The following is a 9950-nucleotide window of genomic DNA, read 5'->3' as shown; positions in this document are numbered from 1 at the left end:
TTGACCTGTTTTGGAGACTGTGAATGAAAACATGGACTTTCTCCTAGGGAAAAAGCGCATGCATTTATCCCACCTTAAAATGATTTCAAGAATTCATGGACCTCATGAAGCTCATGCATGGCTTGTCTTGGGCACCTAAGTCAGAAAACCAAACAGCTCTCTCTCTCTCTCTCTCTCTCTCTCTCTCTCTCTCTCTCTCTCTCTCTCTCTCTCTCTCTCTCTCACACACACACACACACACACACACACACACACACTACTGAGGGACCACAGAACTCAGCTGAAATTTGTCTCCTCTCCTCATCCAAACTCACTGTCAGAAGAACTCACGCAATCTCGTGACTAAAATGATGCACAGTCTATACATTGCTGGTTGTCAGATTCATGCACCCACTCAGCAACATCCTCCTTGAATTCCAAATTCCTACACCTAACTACCTAACTGACCTTCTCACCTAGAGACTAATAACCTTCTCAAAATATTGTGCCTGAGTCTTAGTTTTCCTTCCAGAAGTTATTTCTCCCTGAATCTTCCTTAATAAACAGCAGCTCTATTCCTATACTGGCTCAGGTCAAAAACTCTACAGGGCATATTGGATCTTTCTTTCATCTGCATTTCACATCCAGGAGCTAATCCTGCTTCAAATCCTATAAGCTCTGACTATAAAAGAAATCTAACAAGTAAATCAGAGCGATCAATCAGTTTCAGGAAGCTGGTCGCACAGCGAGGCAACCCTGGCTGAGAACACATTTCTATATACTTGAAAACTGTAAGGAAAGTGGATGGTAAGGCTTCTCACAAAAACACTAATTACATGAGGTAAAGCGTTTACTAACTAGCTAGACTATTAAACAGTATATACTACTTTTAAAAATAATTTTGCAACATAAGAACATGTACTACATGCCAAAGAAAATAATACTTTTGAAGCATTTTATCAAATCATCTCTGGTATGTTTGGAGAAAGGATTTGCAAAAGTTGTACTTTCAGTTTGGAATGAGTTGACACATTAAGTACATAGCAGCCAAAATAAAAGAACTAACTTCTCAGGTGGCCACACGTCATCAAATCAGGTGATACAACATCCAGCAGAAATTCGGAAGTGAGGAAACCTTGCTGGAGCAGTCCAATCAAAGTTCCTGATTGACAGCTCACGCAGAGAGCTTTTCTTCCCTCCATGGGCGAGCAACTGGCTTAAGATTCCTACTGTAGGCATTTTTATGCTGTGGCATAAACAATAGTAACCACTATTGTTGCAAATGTTTACCTTCTAACTGTTCTCAGGGGTGCAGTGTGGGTTCTTGGTTTTCTTGGGCTTTTTGTTTTGTTTTGTTTTTTTAATACCCTTAGCTGTTTACTGTTCTTTCTTTCTGAGAACTGTTTACTGTTCTTCTTTCTCTAAGAGGACCAGGAAGCCAGCCTGACCCAAGAAGAGAAGTTTGGAAGGACGTTTGAGTCTGGGACAAGGGACTCTGCTCACTCCCAGAGTCTACTCTCAATGAGTGCAAACAACACAATTGCCAGAATCATTTATATGACAACTTCTCATTAATTCATGGCTTCATTCTTAGCTGAAAACAGCATCACCTTCACGCAGACTTGATTTTTGTGTGTTTGTATGTCTGTGTGTGTGTCTATGTGTGTATCTGTCTCTCTGTCTATGTCTGTCTGTCTGTGTGTCTGTCTGTCTGTTTGTGTCTATCTGTCTGTCTGTGTGTGTCGTGTGTGTCTGTGTGTCGTGTGTGTGTGTGTGTGTGTGATGGAGGAGGGTCATCCTCTATGTGTTACTCTCATTGGTTAATAAAGAAACTGCCTTGGCTTTTTGATAGGGCAGAATTTAGATAGGTGGAGTAGACAAAACAGAATGCTTGGAAGAAGGAAATGAGTCAGACATGATGGAGCCAGCCGCCAGGTCAGACATGCTGAATCTTTCTCTGTAAGCCACCACCTTGTGGTGCTATGCAGATTATTAGAAATGGGTTAATCAAGATGTGAGAGTTAGTCAATAAGAGGCTAGAACTAATGGGCCAGGCAGTGTTTAAATGAATACAATTTGTGTGTTGTTATTTCGGTTGTTAAGCTAGCCGTGCGGGAGCTGGGTGGGACAAAAAGCAGACCTGCTCGCCTCCTTCACTACAAATGGCGCCCACAAGCCGGCCCTTAATGCTACATGTGTGTCTGTCTATCTGTCTGTGTTTTGCTCAGCCCTCCCAGTGCACTTCACTTTACTCAGAAGAAAATCTCAGCCCTTATCCAGACACATAGGCATCCAAAGGCACAACCAAACTTGCCCTTCCTACCATGCTCCCTGTGCCTTCTAGTCCTCCTCAAATGCACCTCAGCTGTCACTCACATTTCCTGCCTGTGTGCCTCCTGCCTCTTCTACCCCTAGTGTCTATCACTTTGTTGAACATCAAACACACCCTAGGAGGCAACTTCCCTAGTCTCTCTGCTTGCATTCCTTTATTTTCCTCCTGGCACTTAGCCACCATCTGATATAAATTTGTCTTTATTTTCTGTCTTCCTCCACTAGGTTATCAGAGTCATAATGACAAAGACTCCGCATGACCTATGAACTGTGGCATGCCCTGTCTCGTGCCTAAGTAAAAGGGGCCGAAGTATGGCATCCAGGTAGAGCAGCTGGCCCTGAAACTTTGGCAGGCACAGCTCTTCGCAGAATGAGATCGACTGGAGCCTTCAGCTAGCAAACTTCATGAGAATTAAAAGCGGGAAATGTTGGCCGACTTTATCATTTAGAGCCAGCAACTGGGAAGGAGTATGATGGAGAAGTAAAGTTAGGTCACCAAGAATTCAGAGAAATGAGATTAAGATGGGGGCAAAGAAAATGATAAAGTTTAGAAATGGCCCTGATAGCAGTACTGGAAAAATGTTCAAAGATCTTCAAGCAGCTGTAATCGAGGTGGCTCAGAAACACGCAGGTCTCTGGATGGATGGATGAAGCTACACATCTGGATCCCAAGTTAGATGGAGGCTTGCAATCCCAGGTTTGGTAAACACGGGCTTACAGGTGCTGATGAAGTTGGGAACTGCGGCATGTTATATGAATACGTGAAAGTATCCCAATGAAATTCATTATTTTGTACATTTAATTATATTACTAAAATATCTTTAAAAGAATGAGTGAGAAACATGACAAGGATTGGCTCCAGGGAATTGTTAATGCCCAAACCGACTACAAAGGATGCAAAGCATTAAAAAGACTGAGGGGACCAGCTGGGCAGTTGCTGAACCGAGAAGCAACAGACTGAAGATGAGGATTTAGAAAAGGCGGTGGTCACAGTGCCAGATAAGGGAAAGAGTTCAAACAGGAGAAGAAACAATAATGTCAACTGGCTATAAAAGAACTGTGGTTTGGACAAGAAACATAGGACCACTTGTTTTCTGGTTCTGCGGCGCGAAAACAGTGCTTTGCTCATTGATCAACTGCAAGTCAGAGTTTCCTAAGCTGCCATTCGCATCCACCCGTGAGCTTTTCAAACACCAGTGCTTGGTGGCGCTCCCTGAATAAGGAGTGCAGGATGTCTGGGAAGTGGGCCCAGGCACTGGTGTGCTATGAAAGCTCCAAGAGGGGTAGTCATGAACAGCCAAGACTGGGAGATCTGGAGAAGCTGGACTTTCTACAAGAGCCACCAGGGAGCCTCCATGTATGGCACATACTAGGCAAACCCTGCCCCTGTGATGGGATTGTGAACCAGGACAGAGGACAGAAACCTGATCCTGAGCCGTGGGAAATCTGTCAAGTTACTGGTACACCTTGTTAGTCACCCAAGTCCAAAGGTGAGAGCCATTCTCTTTGCCAGATGTCTTTTGCCTATTTGTGCCTTTGGTTTGATAAAACATTAAAGCAAAGACCTTTTCTAGACACTGGTTTGCTCATTGTAGCTTTCTCAGCCTGCTTTCTCATAGAACCCAGGGCCAATACCCACAACAGGTTGGATCCTCCCACGCCAATCACTAAGAAAAGGCTCTACAAGCTTGCATGCAAACCTTATAGATGCTTTTGTTGTTGTTCCAGTTTATGTTCCTTCCCCTCTGTTGACTATAGTCTGTGTCGAGCTGACATAAAACTAGCCAGGGCAGGGGGCAAGGGAGTTAGATGCTGTAGATCTTATTTCATACTTTAGGTCTTGGGTCCTTTCTGTCCCAAGTACTTCCAGGTGCTTGCTGTCCGCCTCCACCTCAGCCTTCACCACAAAGAGAAACGACTTCACAGACTGCTTGCTCACCATGTACCAATCTAAAGTTCTTTGAAAACTCCGAGCCCACAGGGTTGCTTCACAGAGGATTCCTGGGCTGGTAATTATAACACCATTCCTTAGGGATCCGATAATGAGCCAGCTATGTGTTCTTTATGAAGGGGGCACCTCTGAGTTGGGCCCTAAATGTTCCCAAAAACCCATACCTGAATGAGTGCAGTTAGCGAGGCCTGGGAAGTCACCAAGCTTACCAAAGGCCTCATCATGCCCACCGGTCTCATTTTGTTGAGATTCAACTCAAACAAAAGAACGCTTACTGTTTGCTTTCGCCTGCAGCTCCTAATCAGCCACTGCGATTAAAAGTAACAATTGCTACTAATTTACCAGGATTCTCAATAGAAAGGCAGAACTGAAAGGCTTGGAAACCATCCCATCCCAGGCTTCTCTTTTTAACCCTTTCCTCACCAGCCAGGAGGAGTTGACTGAGCGTTACTTCCTACAGTGTGATCCACCAAGCCAATCTGTAGTTTCTGTTGATGTGACGGAGTTTGATAATAAAATCCAGCATGTATAAGGGGCGAGTCAAATGGGCCGACCGTGTCTGCCTCCTTGGACTCACACATGCAGGATCTTCTTTATTTTAAAGACAGAGAAGAAGGCCCAAAAGTGTTAGGATGTCAGAGGCCTGGGATGCAGGATTGACAGGGCAATGAATGCATGACTGGATCTAGATGAGAAGGTCACTTTTCTACTCTCCCATAAACAGAACTTCACCCTTCCAAGGTCACCAACTGTGCTGGCTCGCTTTTGTCAGCTTGGCAAGCTACGGTCACCTGGAACGCTCAACTGAAAAACAAATGTCTCCATGAGGCAAATCTTCTGTGGGCAAATCTTTAGGGCATTTTCTTGATTAGTGATTGACATGGGATGCCAGAGCTCACTGTGGGTGGTGCCACTCCTAGGTAGGTGGTTCTGGGTTGTAGAAGAAAGCAGGCTGAACAAGCCTTGAGGAGTATGTCTGTAAGCAATGTTCTCCCACTGTCTCTGCTTCAGGTCCTGCCTCCAGATTCCTGCCTTGAGTTCTGATGCTGGGTTTCCTAAATAATATACTGTAACATGAAACTGTAAGTCAAAGAATCTGTTTTTTTTCCCATGCTGCTTTTGGTCTTGGTGTTTATCACCGCAATAAAAAGCAAGCTAAGGCAGTCACAATCCTCATTTTTATTTTAGTACACTGAACCCTACCAACTACCAAAAACCTACATGCATGTCTGAAACGCTAAGTATAGTGGCAGAGTGGCCTTATCTGCCAATGGGCTTGCTGCGGATGGCGTGCTTGGTGACTTGTCCCTTAATCAAAGTGAATCACTTCTTTGACTCTTTTGCCGGCTCTTGGGAGCCTTTTACTCCTACTAAGCTGCCTTGCCCAGGCTTTATGACAGTTTGTACCTAGTTTTATTGCACCTTGTATGCTGTGTATCCGTATGTTATGCCCTATTTGGTTGATATCCCTGGGAGACCTGCTCTTTTCTGGAGGAAATGGTGGAAATACAGATCTGGGGAAGGGGGAGGGGAGAGGCTGGGAGAAGTGGAGAGAGAGGAAACTGTGCTCAGGATGTATTGTATGAGAGAAGAATAGATTTTCAAAAAAATAAAATAAGGAAGTTGAAAAGACAGGTGTGGCCTGTTGAAGGAGGTGTGTCAGTGGAGGTGGACTTTGAGGTACCAAAAGCTCAACCCAGGCCAGTGCCTCTCTCTCTGCTGCCTGTGGATCAGGAAGTAAATCTCTTAGCTACTGCTGCATGTCTGTCTGCTTCCTGCATGGTGACCATGGATTAACTCCCATAAAACTGTAAGCCAGCCCCAATTAAATGCTTTCTTCCTAAGTGTTGCCTTGGTCATGGTGTCTCTCCACAGTGATCGAACACTGACAAGGCAGTCCTCCATACCTGACTCTCTCTCTCTCCTGGCTCCATTTAAAAGTTGACAATGCTCCTTTCTGACCAAGTGTCTTCCTCTGCTTGGCACACAGACTCTCTTCCAGATGGCCGCTTCTGGGCACCTAGTCATTGCCATTCCTCTCATGTAAAACTGGATGGGCTCACAATACTGAGCTGCCTCAGGCTCTTCTTTGCCACACACTTCTCTCTCCCCTCACATAGGCACTCAGCCAGTCCCATGGAGGACAGAGTGCCATCATCGACGTGCCCCTGACATGGACTAACTCCCCACATGGCTACTGTGTCAGACAGAAATGTTCTTGCTCGAATGTGGTTATCGGGTGCAGGTGACAAAGGGTGGAAATGATGATCAGAAGGGTTGATAGAATTTGCTTGACTCTGATTTCAGTCTCTCAGAGATCACACTTAAATTGCAAGGTGCTTTTGAAAAGTAGTTTGCATAAACCTAGACTAAACATAGTTACAACCAGATAATTGGGGATGGAATATAAACTTGAATAGTGTAGCTCCTGGCATGAAGTGAATACTCCACTACAGTCAAGTTTTCTTAATTTCTCAAATTTGAGAATCGAGGCAGAGTTTTTTCATTAGATTCTTTCATTGTTCCTTCTGTTCCTCTGTGTTTGTTTTTTAAAAAGCACTAAAACCAGTTAATAATGTTTCTTTGTTCTGAATGAAACATCCCCTGATTTATCCACTAAATGGCATTCAGAAGCACAACTAATAGTTGGTACACGAAATCTTGGATGGCTTTGTAATCTAAATAATGATATGGAAACCGTTTCGAAGAACCACAATGCACTCTTGTGTGCCTGCCCCACCGCTTATGCACAAAGTCTTTGTGGCAGTTTCTATCTGTGTAAAAATGGCATAGCTTACGTGGCCTACTGGGATTTATAAACCGGGAGGGAAATTTCCTAAATAAACAAACCCTGAGGCTGATGTATTTGAGAACTCACATCTGGGGAGCTTAATCCACGCTCAACAGGATCATGGCTGGAATCTAGTCAAATGAGACAAATCCCAAAGGATCACCATGTTCCAGATGCTTCCAGGATATTTTTAGAACTGCTGTGTCTCACTAAAATACACTCAGATTTGAGGGGAGGGATTTCTATCGGTAACCAGAAGGCTTTGCCGTGTGGGATTTTTGTTCAAGCCAGAAGTGTGTACTATTCCACATGTCTATGTATACATATCTATCTATCCTCCTATATCCTTCTCCCTCAAGACTAGTGCCAGGGCTGTGTGAAGTGGCACACATCTGTAATTCCAGCACTTGGCAGGCCAAAGCAGGAGGATTGCAAATTCAAAACCACGCTTGATTACATAGCAAGACCCTGTCTCAAAACAAAAAGGAAGGAAGGAAAGAAGGAGGGAAGGAGGGAGGGAGGGAAGGAAGGAGGGAGGGAGAGAAAGAGGGAAGGAGGGAAGGAGGGGAAGAGAGGGAGAGAAAGAGAGGGAGAACACCAGTGTCAGAACTCAACAACTATTTAAGAGCCCCGTCCTTGTCTTGGGCAAAACCTGTAAGTCACTACTACATCTCACCTGGTTCTTCCCCATCTCTAGAATCATTCCTTTCTGCCTGCAATGGCAGTTTGGCATTTATGGATACCTCAGAAGCCCACTCTGAATGGCAGAACTAAGACAAGAGAGGCAAGCACATCTACCTGTGGATCCTGCCGGATCCTTGGAGGACGTGTCAGTGGACAGCTGGAAGCAGAAACAGCTAGAACGGATGCTAGAGACAGGGTGGTGAGCTCTCCGCTGCTGATGGAACTACAGGTAGTTCCTACCCACTATCACACAGTTACACATTAACAGTCCTTAGATCTGTTACTATTTTCCATTTTCCATATTTCTTTTTTAACAACAAATACAGGAGATTTCCAAGGGCTGGTTGATTCTTCAATATGCTGAGCATCTAGTTGCTCCTGTACCAGCTGTTCTCAAGCCTGCAGTTTCTCTGCTGTTAAAGGCCATTGGTTAACCCATACAGCTTTTTCTGTCAACCGTTTTAAAGGTAGGACTGTTGGTACCTCTGAGAGTTCACCAGTCGTTTTTCTGGTTTTGTACAGCCCAAACGGTCAGTGTCTGTTTTTCATAGCACCTTATACATCCTTCCCAGAAACATGAGTTGGTTTATGGTTTGAGACTGCAGGAATGTTAATCTGGGTATTCCATTGCTGCAGCAGATCACAACCCATAGATTCACTGCTATATTGGCCACATTTGGCCTCAGCCTTCTCTCTGTTCTTCTGGCCCTATGCATTCAACCCATCTCGTGCTTTGTTTTACCTGAGATTGGGTTCCAATTCCTAAGAACTGAACATGTGACTCCTGAAGAGGCCAAGTAGGATGCCATGATTCTGGAGTCGTAATCGTCACATTTTTGCCTGTGTCTAGTAATCCTTCCAAATATGGAACGCTTCATGAATTTGCATGCCATCTTTTCATAGGAGCCATGCTAATCTTCTCAGTATTATTCCAATTTTAGTTTATATGCTGCCAAAGTGAGCACCAGTTATGTTTAACATGTTATGTCTATTCTTATCTCCTAAGCATTATGAGCAAATCAGTCACGATGAGGCTCTCGGGCTAGGGCGGGGCATGCCACTCACTGCCGAGCAGTGGAGAAACACGCGGATTCCCCTGAAGATATGTTCAATGGAGTCAGTGCTGCTGGGTCACTTCAGGTGGCATCCTTCAACAAAAAAATCAATAGTACCATTCCAAAAAGATGCACATTTTGACATTATATCTCTCACCTACAAATTAAAAATTCACACATCTTCTCTTTCTCTAAGTCAGCAGAGACATTTTTAACAGAGATGGGCAACATGTCTAGGAAGCTCAGTATGCCCACATTCGTGAATTCTTCAGGATCATAACCAGAAAGAAAGGTCGGTCACTATTTCTACCAAGTAAATCTGGCTTTGTGTGTGTGTGTGTGTGTGTGTGTGCGTGCACACACAAGCATGCACAACTGTAAAACGGATTCAAACATTCAAAGACTTGTCTACAATTACATGCTAGAAGTTACTTGTTATTGTATTTACATTACAATATCCACAATATTATGGAAATCTACCCGAACACTTCATTATTTATATTTCATAAAAAAATTTAGGAATAACTTTCCCTAGACATTCATTTGCTTGTCAGCTTTCATGGTAGTGTTGTATTATCATATGTGAGTGTCTCTTTTTAATATTCCTAAAGTTTCAGTTTTTTATTTTCAAATCTAAAGCTGCCTCGCATTAACTTTGGCTAAGGATGTGCTCTAAGGCCCTGCCCTAACTCGTGGTTCAAAAGTTGTCTGCTCCCCTTATTTAAACAATGTTGCATTATTGTATCTACTTTGGTTCATTTAAATGCTATCTACTCTTATTCTTTTCTCCTGTCTAACCTCATACTAGTATTTCAATGTTTTATTTTAAAATGAGCAAAAAAAAAAAAAAAAACACGTAAGCATAAATCCTGGTGAATTTTTGAAGATGGAGCCCACTTGTAACACCAGGACCAGGTCTGAGCAAATCGCCACCCACAAAGCTCTCTTCCCTCTCCAGTACTCCCACACCCACAGCAGCCACTGTCCCTCCCCATCACTCCCACGCCCACGGTGGCCATCTTCCCTCCCCATCACTCCCACGCCCACGGTGGCCATCTTCCCTCCCCATCACTCCCACGCCCACGGTGGCCATCTTCCCTCCCCATCACTCCCACGCCCACAGTGGCCATCATGACTCCTAACAAGCCTGGTTAGCTTT

At 44.1% G+C, this 9950-nt stretch overlaps 1 non-coding gene across 1 annotated transcript; it reads right to left on the bottom strand.

The window, feature by feature from the left end:
* Positions 1 to 8594: 8594 nt before the first annotated feature.
* On the bottom strand, positions 8595 to 8701 carry LOC130888304 (U6 spliceosomal RNA). Its single transcript, XR_009058438.1, has one exon. It is a non-coding gene; the product is annotated as a U6 spliceosomal RNA (small nuclear RNA).
* Between the last annotated feature and the right edge of the window lie 1249 nt (positions 8702 to 9950).

Source organism: Chionomys nivalis, chromosome 16 (genome assembly GCF_950005125.1).
Source record: "Chionomys nivalis chromosome 16, mChiNiv1.1, whole genome shotgun sequence".
In the NCBI taxonomy this organism is placed as follows: Eukaryota; Metazoa; Chordata; class Mammalia; order Rodentia; family Cricetidae; genus Chionomys; species Chionomys nivalis.
Note: the sequence above shows the minus strand (reverse complement) of the source record. Positions and strands in the feature narration are given on the sequence as shown.